Here is a 15,079-nt window from a genome sequence, read left to right on the forward strand (position 1 = left end):
TCATCTCTGTCACTTAGTGTTGGGGCAAAGGTCCATATGACTACTGGCGCATGGTCCTCCAAGCATGGTCAGGGCAGGTATGTCACCTACACTGCCCACTGGGTGAACTTGCTTATGGCTGGGAAGCAGGGAATGCGTGGCTCAACAACAACAGTGGAGTTGGTGTCACCGCCACGGATTGCACGCGGTTCTGCCACCACCTCTACTCCTCCTTCGCTCTCTACCTCGTCTTCTTCCTCTGCTTCCTCCTCCTCTGCTGCTGGGTCCTCCTCCTCCACACCTGTGCACCCCCAGCTCCCCCTAGGCTATTCGACGTGCCAGGTACGCCGTTGTCATGCTGTCTTGGGGATGACGTACCTGGAAAGCAGAAACCATACCAGATCTGTACTCCTGTCATCTCTGCAGTCACAGGCCGATCGGTGGCTGACCCCACACCAACTGAAGATCGGAAAAGTGGTGTGTGACAACGGAAGCAATCTGTTGGCAGCACTGAGACTGGGCAATTTAACACATGTGCCCTGCATGGCACATGTTCTGAATTTAATAGTCCAATGTTTTGTCTCGAAGTACCCAGGATTCCAGGACATTCTCAGGCAGTCCAGGAAGGTGTCGGCCCATTTCAGACGTTCCTACACAGCCATGGCACGCCTTGCTGACATTCAGCAGCGGTACAACATGCCAGTCAGGCGTTTAATTTGCGACAGCCAGACTCGCTGGAATTCAACGCTCCTCATGTTTGAACGTCTGCTGCAACAACAAAGAGCCGTCAATGAATACCTGTTTGAACTGGGTGGTAGGACTGGATCTGCAGAGCTGGGGATTTTTTTCCCCCGTTACTGGGTGCTTATGCGCGATGCCTGCAGGCTCATGCGCCCTTTTGAAGAGGTTACAAACATGGTCAGTCGCACCGAAGGCACCATCAGCCGACCTAATACCCTTTGCTTTCTTCCTGGAGCGTGCCGTGCGACGAGTGACAGATGAGGCTGTAGACCAGCGTGACGAGGAGCAGGAAGCGCACGATTTCTGGTCGGAATCACCAGAACGAGCCCAGGCACCTGCTGCAACGCAGGGAGAGGTGTCAGAAGTGGAGTCAGAGGAGTAAGGTGGCTTTGTGGAGGAGGAGGACCAACAGGAGCAGGCTTCCCAGGGGGCTTGTGGTGACCTTTTGGGGACCCCTGGTCTTGTACGTGGCTGGGGGGAGGAGACCGTGGATGATGTAGTCCTTGATAACGAGGAAGTGGAGATGGATACCTCTGCATCCAACCTTGTGAGAATGGGGTCTTTCATGCTGTCATGCCTGTTGAAGGACCCCCGTATCAAGAGGCTTAAGGAGAAGGACCTGTACTGGGTCGCAACGCTACTAGACCCTCGGTACAAGCATAAAGTGGCAGAAATGTTACCAACGCACCACAAGTCCGAAAGGATGCTGCATTTACAAACCAGCCTGCAAAACATGTTGTACAATGCTTTTAAGGGTGATGTCACTTCAGGAACTCATCAACATTCCAGGGGCAGAGGTTGCCAGTAATCCTGCCACGAGCGCACCTGCAAGGACAATGCACTTTGGCCACTCTGTAACATCAGACATGCAAAGGTTTTTCAGTCCAAGGCAGCGCCAGAACCCTTCTGGATCCACCCTCAGAGAACGCCTCGACCGGCAGGTAGCGGACTACCTGGCATTAACTGCAGATATCGACACTCTGAGGAGCGATGAACCCCTGGACTACTGGGTGCGCAGGCTTGATCTGTGGCCAGAGCTGTCACAATTTGCCATGAACCTCTTGTCTTGCCCCGCCTCAAGTGTCCTCTCAGAAAGGACCTTCAGTGCAGCAGGAGGATTGTAACTGAGAAGAGAACTCGCCTAGGTCACAAGTGTGGATTACCTGACCTTTATTAAAATGAATGAGGCATGGATCTCGGAGGGTTACTGCACGCCGGAAGACTTGTTCTGACTCCCCATGCAGCTGTCCTTCTCTGCACGCCGCATGACTCCACACACAGCTGTCCTTTAGCGTCCTCCTCCCTCCGCCACCGTTACAAACTAGGGTGCAAACCCTACTGGTTTCATTTTAAGCAAAACTTTTTGGACAGGTAAATCCTGAGTTTTTCTGGCCTCTGTGCTTCAGTGGCTGCAACCAAAAAAATATATTTTTCAGCATTTATATGGCATATTTTTTCTGGCCTCTGTGCTTCAGTGGCTGCGACAAAATTTTTTATATTTTTAGCATTTATATGGCATATTTTTTCTGGCCTCTGTGCTTCAGTGGCTGCGACAAAAAAAACATAATTTTTCAGGAAAGTACACATGCCTAATTTTTCAGGGTTCTGCAACAGTGGCAAAATCGCATCTTTTATGGTCACCGCAGGTGATCAATAAAGTAGACCAAAACTGGGCCCACACTGCAGAATCAGTGTTTTTTGGTTCACTTCACTGTACATTTACCTCTGCCTGACCGTGCACGTGCGCACAAGCACGGTGACTGCTAAACACACCACTACAGAAATATTGCCACCAACAGGACGAACATCCTGGAGGTGACAAGCAACTAGTAATTAAAAACTATTATTTGCTCACTTGACGGTATCATTCATTAAAGCTCTTTGCGTTTTTTGCGTTGCAGTAAGCACCGCGTTTTGTCTTTGCGTGTGAACAGGCTGTAACCTTTACACGACTTGATTGGCATGTAGACGCCGGACGTTTTAAAGCAGTTTATTACACAAGTTTAGAAATGTAGTGTGATTTCTGCCCTTTACAGAACTCTGCAAGGATTTGATGGACATTTTAGGTTAGGTAGCTTTGCTGGCTAGTAATCTACCTTCTACTGCAGTGCTCTGTATGTAGCTGCTGTGGGCAGCTGTCCTGCTGCTGATCTCTCATCTGCTGACTGCTGCCTGTAACCCAATAGTCCTTGTAAGGACTGCTTTTATTTTCTTTTTTGTTTTTTTTTTACTTTGCTACTGTAAGAGCCCAGTGCTATTAGTCTAGCTGTGTTGGGGAGTGGGACTGGTGTGCTGCTCCTCCTAGTAGTTCACCACTACCAGCACCAACCAGAGTCAAAATTGTTATAAAGTATCTTATTTGCACCTGATAGCTGTTCTGAGCTCTCTGCCAAAAGCTAATTAAGTTAGAAACTGTTTTTTTTTCTGGCTGTTCAGTTCAGAGAAAAGAGGGACTGGTGTGCTGCTCCTCCTAGTAGTTCACCACTACCAGCACAACCAGAGTCAAAATTGTTACAAAGTATCTTATTTGCACCTGTTAGCTGTTCTGAGCTCTCTGCCAAAAGCTAATTAAGTTAGAAACTGTTTTTTTCTGGCTGTTCAGTGCAGAGAAAAAGAGGGTCTGGTGTGCTGCCTCCTCCTAGTAGTTCACCACCACCAGCACCAACCAGAGTCAAAATTGTTACAAAGTATCTGATTTGCACCTGTTAGCTGTTATGAGCTCTCTGCCAAAAGCTAATTAAGTTAGAAACTGGGTTTTTTTCTGGCTGTTCAGTGCAGAGAAAAGAGGGACTGGTGTGCTGCTCCTCCTAGTAGTTCACCACCACCAGCACCAACCAGAGTCAAAATTGTTACAAAGTATCTTATTTGCACCTGTTAGCTGTTCTGAGCTCTCTGCCAAAAGCTAATTAAGTTAGAAACTGTTTTTTTTCTGGCTGTTCAGTTCAGAGAAAAGAGGGACTGGGGTGCTGCTCCTCCTAGTAGTTCACCACTACCAGCACCAACCAGAGTCAAAATTGTTACAAAGTATCTTATTTGCACCTGTTAGCTGTTCTGAGCTCTCTGCCAAAAGCCAATTAAGTTAGAAACTGGTTTTTTTCTGGCTGTTCAGTGCAGAGAAAAGAGGGACTTTCCAGTACAAAAGAGGGACAGGGGGTTGAGTGGTCAAAAGAGGGACAGTTGGGAGGTATGCAAGTGCCACCTAGCTGTGTGAGCTTTTTCACATTCTGTCTAAATAACAATAATAATTCCGTGTCCGTAAACATCACCTGAGTGATGTTTTTACAGCAGCAATAATATATTCCGTATCCACTACTGTATACGTTGCCCTTGCAGGCATTGTTTGCCCAGTCTTTAACCAAGTGCCACCTAGCTGTGTGAGCTTTTTCACATTCCGTGTCCAGAAACATCACCTGAGTGACGTAGTGTGATTTCTGCCCTTTACAGCACAAAACGCAGCGCTGTGTCAACAATGTATTTTTCAGATAAATTTTTGCCCTTGATCCCCCTCTGGCATGCCACTGTCCAGGTCGTTGCACCCTTTAAACAACTTTAAAATCATTTTTCTGGCCAGAAATGTCTTTTCTAGCTTTTAAAATTCGCCTTCCCATTGAAGTCTATGGGGTTCGCGACGTTCGCGAACCGTTCACATTTTTGGACGCAAGTTCGCGAATATGTTCGCGAACATTTTTTCCGCCGTTCGCTACATCCCTATTCTGGAGATGATGTTTCCAATCCTGACTGACTGATGTCTGTCGGTCAGGAAGTCCAGAACCCAACTGCAAAGTGAGGTGTTCAGTCCAAGCAGGCTCAGCTTTGCTATCAGATGCTGAGGAATGCTGAACTGAATTCTATGAACAGCATTTGAACGTCAGTGTCTTTTTTGTCCAGATGAGAGAGGGCCAGATGGAGGGTGGTGGCTATTGCATCGTCTGTTGAGCGATGCTGACGGTATGCAAACTGTAGGGTGTTCAGTGCTGGTGGTAGCAGAGTGTGTTTCTTGACAAGCTTCTCAAAACACTTCATGATAATGGGGGTGAGTGCTACAGGATGGTAGTCGTTAAGGCAGGACACTGATTACTGCTCTGGCACGGGGACAATGGTGGTGGTTTTGAAGCACTTTGGGACAGTGGAGGTGATCAGAGAGATGTTAAAAATGTCAGTGAAAATATCTGCCAGCTGATTCATTCTCTTAGCACTCTGCCAGGCATATTGTCTAGTCCTGCAGCCTTCCGTTGGTTTACTTTTTCCAGAGTCATCCTCACGTCAGCCACCGTCAGACGCAACCATCTGTGGCCTGTAGCATATAGTTTGGCTGTGGTGTGAACATATGTTAGAGGGTTTTTATCAGTTCTAACTTCAAATGGTACTCCATACAGGTATCCATGAAGTTTGTCAACAATGGCCCACTTAGGATCTGCATAAACCAACACAGGACCTTCTGTGAGACATTTTTTTTGAAGCAGCAAAGGCTTCAGTACAGGCATCAATCTACTTATCCCCAAAGGGTAATTTGGAATTTTTGACAGCCTTCTTTTCAGTTAAGTTGAGGGTAAGTAAGGCATGTAAGGGTTTTGCTAACTTGGAATTTTCTTCCACAAATCTTCTGTAATAGCCACAGGACCCTAGGAATGACCAAAGCTCTGTGAGGTTGTTTGGTTGTGGCCAATTCACCACTTCTTCTATTTTGGCAGGATCAGTGGATATGCCTTCAGCAGACACAATATGTCCCACAAAGTGTACTGAGGTGTGGGCAAATTTGCATTTGTCAATGGACAGCTTTAAACCTTCTTCTTGAAGTCTGTCAATAACACAAATAAATCTTTCATGGTGTTCTTCTAGTGAACTTCCGGACACAATGATGTCATCAAGGTATACAAGACACTGTCGGGGGCATAGGTCTCCCAATACTATTTCCATAAGTCTCTGGAATGTGGCGGGACCCCTGCAAATACCTTGAGGCATTTGGGTACATTGGTAAAATCCCAGAGGATAAATTAAGGCAGTTTTCTCTTGATCCTCAGGGGACATCGGTACTTTATAGTATCCAGATCTAAGATCCATCACTGTAAACCACTTACTGCCACTTAAAGTTTCCAAGGAATCTTCAATCTTGGGCAAAGTGTATTGGTCAGTTATAGTTCTCCGGTTCAATGTACGGTAGTCCACACACAGACAAACAGATCCATCATTTTTCTGAAACACAATAGGAGAAGCATAAGGACTTCTGGAATCTGTGATTTTATTCTGATCTTTCGTCTTTTTCAGACACTTACGCACATCTTCAATATCTTTGGGTGGCAGCTTCCTAGGCAGCATCCCCTCTCGCCAATCCTTCTTTCTGGAATTAATACCCAATTTCCAGAAGAAAATAGATTTGAGTGTCACATTCCATAAGCAGAGATCTGGTAACCTTTATCATTTGAGCTTGACTAGCTGGAATCTCTATTGACTAGCTGGAATCTCTATAGGAGTTTAGTCTGTATACAGGGTCCTGACAGAATTCAGGTAGAAAGGCTTGACACAGAAACACCAGTGGTCCCTTGTAATTGCAGAAACTTTAGAAAAGCCTCTTCAACTGCTTTCACATTAGATCCCATGATGAGTGGTGCAGATGCCCTATGAGCAGCAGGAGGGCAAATATAAGTAACCACTTTGAGAGGTGGTTCATCTTCAGAAGTTATCCCAGGAATTCGAGATCAACTTCCACTTTTCCATCCATACAAGCAGATTTGGCACCCACTCCTACTACCTCTATGTCATCAGCAGGAGTCAAGGGTAGGTGGGATAAATGGTTCTGGTAGAAAGGACAAGCAATGATGGTTTTCTGTGATCCAGTGTCAAATAATTCAGTAGTTGGAACATCATTCACAGTGATGAACTTCTGCCCTACCCCAACAAGTGGTTCTCAGTGATTAGGCCTCCATTTCTTACGTCTGATTGAGTTACATTCACCATATTGGCATTGCACAGGAGTAGCTTGTACCTTACGAGGGCATTTAGTGATGTCATGGCCTTGTTTTTGATAATACTTGCAGTAAAATGTCTGGGATTCAGGAAACTGTGGTGCTCCAGCTGACTGGCTCTTTGTAGGCTGTGGAGCAGTCTGGAATGGAGCTTTTGAAGGGTTCTCTTTCTGATTTAGATCTGAAGCTTGAGTAGAAGATGCATAATAGAAGTCTATTATGGCTTCTTCCTCCTCTGCAGTCCTTAAGAGATCCCCTGTAACAGCAGCTGGGTTGTATCTCATGTAAGCTTGCACAGCAAGATTGACAGGGTGATGGGAGTCTGATCGCCACTTTACTTGCCTGTGAAGTTGAGACACTTCTTGAGTTGCAGGAATTATCTTTTTGAACATGAGATAATTCAATTCATTAGACACTTTGCTAATATAGACAGATGCTCTTTCACCTTTAAGTTGTCGCATAGCTTGAAACTTGTAGACCCTCATATTTTTCATAGCGAGTTATCAAAGCTTGTAATAAATCTTGAACAGTACAATCACGCTGTTTGGTCTCATGGGCTTGTAAGCAAATCAAAGCAGGGGTTCTTACTAGCCCCATTAGTCTGCGTTGCTTCCTTTTATCAGTTCCCTCCCATTCCTCTAACAATGGGTGGATGTACTCTATCCAGTCAGTAAACACTTCTTTCCCTATGGGTACTGGTTTAGTACCCCTACCTAGCTATTTAAGGTAGTTCATGTTACACTGTGGATAAGCTTGATAAAGGGCTGGTTATGCCCGAAACGTTGCTTCACTTGTCGCACAAATAAATTATTTTTTCACTGAACAGGAGTGCTGCTGGAATATATTTTGTGGTTTAGTACCAGAAAGATACTTCTTTACACTCCAGACAGACTCTTGCCATAACCGTAGACTAGCTTCAGTTACTTTCTGTATGCTTTCAGCAAATACGGGTGCAATGGTGTCTAGGCTGGAGATGCTGGAGGTGCTGGAGGAGGTCGCCACTCAAAATTAGGATATTGAGGTGGCATATATAAAGTGTAATTTTAAATAAGTATAGTGCAGGAGTCTGGCTGCACAGACATGGGACTGGATGAGCATTGTGGTTGCATAGAAGGAACAGTAGGAGGATAAATAACAGGCCATCCCCTTGGAGAAATACCATTTATATAGATAATTACAGGTATACCACCTCTGTTAAGCTCAGACTGAGCTACACACAACACTTGTTTCAATCCTTGAAAACTGAAAATCCACAGTCCGGGTCCAATGTACATGCTGGCAACTCACTACAGGGCTGAAGTCCTATCTATCCTACAGGGATTACTTCCCTAGCAATAGCTCAGGCAGCTGCACTCATACCAGTCACTATAATGGCTGACTGGAAAGGGTTAACTAACTCCCTGCACTCTGACTATGGGGTTCCCTATATGGGTAAATGTTATATAGGTAAAATTCCTAGCTTCCTTCTCAGATAAATCAGCAGGGACACTGACAGCAGAAAGGAGAAATCTGTTCTGTACAGAGACCATGCTTTCTACTTCTCTTCTTCCTGAAAAAGATCTGCCTCACTTTCATTTTGGCTCCAAACCTCCTTCAGAGAGGTCACAAGGTCAGAAGTAAATCCTTCTTGCTGATTGGCCAGGCTGTTGCTGAAAACTGTCTCACTGCAAGGCAAGCAGCAGCCATGTTTTTGGTGACTCCAGATTTAAAGTCACAGGGTTATGCAGTTAGGGAAAGGGCAAATAACACTTCCCTACAATATGTTTGCTTATTAACAATTAATTTTAAAGTATTTCTACTGTGGGACCAACTAAATATGGTTTAGTGGGTCCCAGGTAACAGTTCTGTCTAGTTCATTTACAAATGACTTTCACTTAATCTTTGTACTTTTTTATATATATATATATATTTTATAATATATTATATATATTATTATGATTCTTTAAAAACTAGAAAACAGACCTTTAACTAACTTTGTACCTTTTATTACATAAAGTAGGGGGTTATTTATTAAACTCCAGTTTGGCTTTTTGGGGCAAAACTCGAATTTTTCAGGTTTTTTTTTTAACTCATATTTTTCGAGATTTATTAAAGCCCAATGCAGAAAAAAGCCCAAATCCGAAAATTCCCCATCTCAGACCTTCCGAGGTTGTGTCGCAGATGTCCCTATCCTAGTTTTTGTGGTCTGCACTGGAATTAGTCCAAAAATCCGACCTTTTTGGGCAAAATTCTAAGCTTTTCGGCAAAAAGCCCGAAAAAATCTAGTAATTCAAGAAAAGACTCAGAAAAATTCATATGGTTAGAATTTTCTCTCGACTTTATCGAGTTTTTACCCATACCGATGAAATCAAGCTTTTTTAATAAAAGGTCAAATCGTGGATTCTAGTTTGGTCTGATTTTTTTTATTTAAAAAATCTTAAAAATTCAGATTTTGACAAATATCCCCCTTTGTGTTGAATAAACTAAATGTCTACTTTGGTCTTGCAGGTGAACTAAAACAGTTTTGTTCAGATATCTTCACAGTTGTCATGGATTATTGGGTGTCTGGAATATGAGATCCTTAAAGTCTGGCAGGCCATGCTGACCCTGCTTTGCACTGCTGCTTCTTATTCAGATGTTGATGGATTACAACTCCCAGTATGCTTTACCTTCTGATTTTAATTTTGAAGAATTCCAGCAACATCCGAGGACCAAAGAAACAGGGACCTAAGGAATCAAAAGGTAAAGTATATAGTTGTTGTGAAAGATTTTTGTGCCACATAGTTTCATGATCCATAATTCATGCTGCTTTGATTTTTTTTGTCTACTCTGTCATCAGGGGAACATATCCAGATTGCTTTATACATATTTCTAAATTCACGGTGTGGGAATCTGTTTGATGTCTTTTGTAGTATATAGTGCTAAGGCTATGAAATGTGAAACTATTACTCTGACTAGTCAGCAATAGAAAAAGTCAGAAAGCATAAGTGATGGCTGCTAACAGTACAAAGTTCTCAGTAGCCAATCTGACTAACTAGAACTACCAGTCTTGGAAGTTTAAAATAAAGATGCTGCTAATCAGAGAAGGGACATGGAAGCACCAACAAAGTAACAGTCAGCAGGAGTGTGATTATTGATGAAAGCTCTGTATGTCTAAAGTTTCAACTGCCAAATCTACAGAAGAGCTCCAGTACTAGAGAACACTGAAACTGTGGTCAGTATAAGTGATTCAGAAACTGAAAAGGGAGAAATTGAAACCTCCACAACTTCCATCAGAAAGTCTGCAAGAAGTAATAAGAGCATCCCAGATAAACTATATGGTTTGTCCAGCACTACAGCCTGAACCAGCATCATGGGAGCAAATGCAAAATTTGCCTATCCTTGAGAAGCAAAAGTGGATTCAGGCAGCTGATGAAGAAATGGCTTCACTCAACCAGCCCCAAACTTGGAAACTTACTGAGTTACCTCAAGGTAAACATGCCATTGGATGTAAATGGGTTTTTAAATGTGAATCTGGATAAAGTGATGGTGAGGACTTCCGGCGGCGGACCCAAAGATGGCCGCGTTTTAGAAGAGCTCCGGTACAGAGATCACCATCAAGTGCCATCGCCACCTTTAATCACACGGCAACTGCACAATATCTCTGTCATCATCAACAGGATAGTGAGGGGAAACTATAGCCACGGCTATTTGGCTCATTCCTCCATTGCTATCCCTGGAAGTCGCCGCACAAGTAGTGCACGCACCTCATGGACCCAAACCTGCTCGCTACACCCTGCCATCCCTACCACTACATCGGTCGGTAGGTGTGTATGCACCTGATTGCAACTGACCCTGCGAATCCAGGTTACGGGAAGGTGAGAAACATATAACCCAAGGCCCAGACGGATTTGCAGGATACCGTCCTTGCATAGGAGCCCCCACCGACTGACCTGTCTATCTTGGGGATCCGATTGCAGTGCGGAGACTCACCCGATCCGGTTGCATACAACCATACTTCGGTAGCAGGATTCAGTGGACTTGACAGCAAAATACTTTGCGAAACCGGAAGTGCAGATCCGACCCGGAAGTGCGGACCCAAACTGGAGCGCAGCTACGCTACACCTTGGCGCAACTGGGAAGTGTTCGGTGAGTGACTGCACCCGCTTCTTACTCCCCATAAGCCACACTACGCTCCGGTTACGGGAGGATACCTCAGCCATAAATCCTCACACTGCTGTCATTAGAGACCGGAGGTGCAGGCCACACACGAGGCCTCTATTATATGCACACACACTCTCCGCATGGCCACTTAAAAAAATAACGGCCTGAATCTCACTTCCTCACCCTCTACCTGGAGCCACACGTGCCATCTATTCAGGCCTTTGATCCCACACTTTGGTATTACCACACGGCCTACTAAGATCACTAAGCCTCTGGGTCACTGCTGCTACGCGACCCCATCTAAACTGCATAACCCAACACCAACAAGCACCACACCCTTGTTGGATACTTACCTATCACTTGCGACACCTTAAAGAAATACCTCTCTCCCGCGCTTACAAGCAAACTTTGTAAAATAGGAAAGAGGAGGAAGGAGGAAAGAGGGAGGAGGAAGGGAGAAAGGAAAAGGGAAAAAAACTTCCTTATTGCGACCACCATAGTGTGCCTTTACACTTTATATTGGCCATATTCGGGAAATCGACTGATCACATCAGAAATAAGTGCCAACCTGTCACCAATAGCGATACAGGACTACAACTTCCCGTCACACAACATTATGATGGACTAAAAACACTGTCACCTTGCCCATAAAGAGGAGACAACTGAAACATTGCAGCTCTGGGAACTCTTTCCATTCTTACATTACTTGACTACCCACGAAAGTTTTGACTACAAATATTCACCGTACAACTATCCACTACCAACCATGGATAAATACCTAGGCCATTCAACTACAAAATCACAAAAACAGACAAAATCTAAACTCAAAAAAGCGGCCCAAGGTGCTGATCCATCAGACTCAGAAACTGAATGGACAATGGACAAATACCTGGGCCATTCCAATGTGAAATCACAAAAACAACCAAAACAACCAAAACTGAAAACCAAAAAAGCCGCTCAAGAAACTGATTCAGAAACGGAACCAAACCAAGCAGAAGACCTGATGAAAATACTAGGCCCATGGCTGGATAAAAAACTGGACACTATAAAAGAATCAGTAACAGAAGTGCTTCAACAACTAACTAACCAAAATCAGAGACTAACAGATGCTGAACAGAGAATTGGTAGGTTGGAAGATGAACTGGAAAAATCACAACAACTTCTCGACACACAACAAAGAGAAATTACAATTTTGGCAGAGAAAGTGGACGACTTAGAAAACAGGAGTAGGAGAAACAATCTCCGTATTGTCGGCATTCTGGAATCGGTCAAAGGAACGGAGCTGGACTTGTTCCTGCATACTACCCTTCCATCTCTCCTAAAAATGGAATAAGGCCAATCCAACTTCCTGATAGAAAGATTCCACAGAATCGGTCCTCCACTAACCGCAGAAACCAAAAGACCAAGACAAGTCATTTTCAAGCTCCTAAACTACACGGATAAAATCAACATTCTCTCAGCCTACAGGAAAACAAAAAATAGCAATACTGCAATACTGATTAGCAAAAATCTACCATGTACTATCTCAAGAATCTACAAAGATAGGAACGGCCGTTATCTGATAGTAGACATAGATATTGCTGGTACCAAATACACAATAATGAATATTTATGCACCTAATGACGACAACAAATCTTTTTTTGCAGATGTGTTACAGAAAATAACTTCCTGGGAGGCTGCAAATCTCGTGTTAGGAGGAGACTTCAATGCGGTTTGGGATGATTTCATGGACAAATCAGGCAAGCCTACTACACACTCACGCAACAGGGCAAAACCCATGCACACAACATGTGACACATTGCAAATCTATGACACGTACAGACACACATATCCTACAACCAAAGATTATACATTCTACAAAAACAACTAACCAAACACTACACAACTTTCAAAACAACAAACACTCAAGAAGACAAGAATAAATACAAAGAAACAAAATAACTTTTTGATACTTTATTAACGGAAAAAGCACACAAATCAAGTCATACAGCAAACAAATTCTACAGATATGGTAACAAATCAGGGAAATTACTGGCACAAATAGCTAAAAGAAAAATCCGCAATACATACATACGAAAAATCAAAACATCTAGTGGATGTACACATGATGTGAAACAAATTAGAGACATAATTGCCGAACACTTCAGGAAATTCTACAGGTCTTCCCCTGATGATCCACAAGACGGTTTAAAATTCTTACAGGAAGCAGACCTCCATAAATTGACGGTTCATGACCGTGAGATATTAGACGCACCTATAACAGAGAAAGAAATTTCGTACATAATTACACAATTAAAAAATGGGAAAACACCGGGACCAGATGGCCTTTCAGCAGAATTTTATAAACACATGTCTCCAGATATAACGCCCATTCTCTCTAAACTATATAATGACACTTTACAAGGCACACCCCTATGGCATGAAGCCAATGTTGCTAGAATAATACTGATTCCCAAGGAGGGAAGAGATTTAACAGACCCAGCATCTTATAGACCAATATCACTGCTTAATCAAGACCTCAAAATACTGACTAAGATAATGGCAGATAGACTGCAACAAATACTGCCTTCTATACTTACCGAACACCAAGTAGGTTTCATCAAACACCGTCACCCAGTCCAAGCGCTCAGGAAAATAATAACTGCAGTCTATCACAGTAACCTAGAAAAAATAAATTTAGATGCAGACAAAGCGTTTGATAGGATATCACATGCACATTTACGCCGACTGCTTAAGTTCCAACACTTCGGCATCCAGACCTTCAACCTATACAAAACATTATATCTATCACCCACTACCTTCTTAACGGTTAATAACACTAATTCAGATAGATTTGTAATCAGTAAAAGGTACGCGCCAAGGATGCCCACTATCGCCCCTTTTCTTCAATATAGCAATCGATCCGTTGCTAAGACACATATTAAAATGCCAACAACTGCAGGGGATACAGATAGGACAAACAACTCTTAAAGTGACAGCTTTTGCAGACGATATCCTGCTTTTTGTCAATCAACCAAAAACAGAAATCCCCACCATCTTACAGATTATACAGAGATTTGGCAAGATAGCAGGATTTCAAATCAATCTTGACAAATCAGAAGCCCTTCAATTATGTCATACGAGAAATACAGATTGGCTTCCACACTTCCCGTTTAAAAAAACCAAACCAAAATATTAAATATCTCGGCATCAGAATCCCTTCACATCATAAAGATCTATACTCCTTAAACATTAGGAAAATAATTGACACCATACAACGGGAAACGCTGCAATGGCGACACATTAATCTTTCATTCCTAGGCAGAATACACTTCATTAAAATTATTTTATTCCCTAAACTTTTGTACCCAATACAGATGCTGCCATACTGTATTAAACCATCCGATCAGAAACGATCAAACCAAATATTTAGATCCTTCATATGGAATAAAAAATGCCCAAGAATTAGTCTCTTTAAACTACAACAACCTAAAACTTATGGCGGTCTTAATTTCCCCAACATCAAGGTTTATAACGAAGCAGCCCTTCTTCGATATGCAGGAGACTGGCTTCTTAATAGAGACTTATAAACTACGCTCTCTTTGGACCAATATCAAACTGACAATTACTCCCTAAATTATCTATTGCATACACCTCTACATAACATTCCAGCACACATGAAAAATAACCCGTTCTTCCTGGATACTTATAAAGCATGGTATTCAGTCAGAAAAAAACAAAATATATCACAATACATTTCCCCTTACTTATCATGGATAGACAACAAAAACTTTACACCTGGTATTCGAAATCCTATTCTGTATTACTGGAGTGTTAACGGCCTGCACAACATACACGACATACTAGATAACAAATATTCAGTATTCTCTTTAAATAAACTGACAGACAAGTTTCCTTTTACAAACGCCCATCTGTACTTAAGTATGCAGATCATTCACTTTGCGAACGCTACAATACAACTACTAACAAATAATGACAAATCAACCAACTAAACCAACTATGGAAACACAAGAATAAGAAACTCACAACTTCACACATTTATCAAACCATTAGACCAATATTAAACATAGATGATAATGACAAACCTAACTATAAATGGACTACGGAATTACCCAACACTACAGAATCAGACATTTTGAAACAGCATACTAAAATTATGACACTACTTCCGGCAAGTAGATATCAGGAAATGTCACTACAAATTCTTCATAACTCATATCTTACACCAATTAGAAGATTTAAGATGGGTAACCTCTCCTCAGATAACTGCTTAA

At 42.8% G+C, this 15,079-nt stretch overlaps 2 long non-coding RNA genes across 4 annotated transcripts in view; one reads left to right on the forward strand and one right to left on the reverse strand.

Moving 5' to 3' along the window:
• The first annotated feature begins 9,133 nt into the window (after nt 1–9,133).
• LOC108698300 overlaps nt 9,134–15,079 on the forward strand; it is a 50,471-nt gene continuing 44,525 nt past the window's right edge. Inside the window, exon 1 of the long non-coding RNA XR_005963258.1 lies at nt 9,134–9,404. This is a non-coding gene — a long non-coding RNA (uncharacterized LOC108698300). The remainder of the gene's footprint in view (nt 9,405–15,079) is intronic.
• LOC108698301 overlaps nt 12,744–15,079 on the reverse strand; it is a 46,930-nt gene continuing 44,594 nt past the window's right edge. For all 3 annotated transcript variants that reach the window (XR_005963257.1, XR_005963256.1, XR_001932610.2), the window contains exons 2-3: nt 13,385–13,466; nt 12,744–13,059 (exon numbers count right to left, since the gene is read on the reverse strand). This is a non-coding gene — a long non-coding RNA (uncharacterized LOC108698301). The remainder of the gene's footprint in view (nt 13,060–13,384; nt 13,467–15,079) is intronic.

The sequence above is a fragment of the Xenopus laevis genome, chromosome 8L (genome assembly GCF_017654675.1).
Source record: "Xenopus laevis strain J_2021 chromosome 8L, Xenopus_laevis_v10.1, whole genome shotgun sequence".
NCBI lineage: Eukaryota > Metazoa > Chordata > Amphibia > Anura > Pipidae > Xenopus > Xenopus laevis.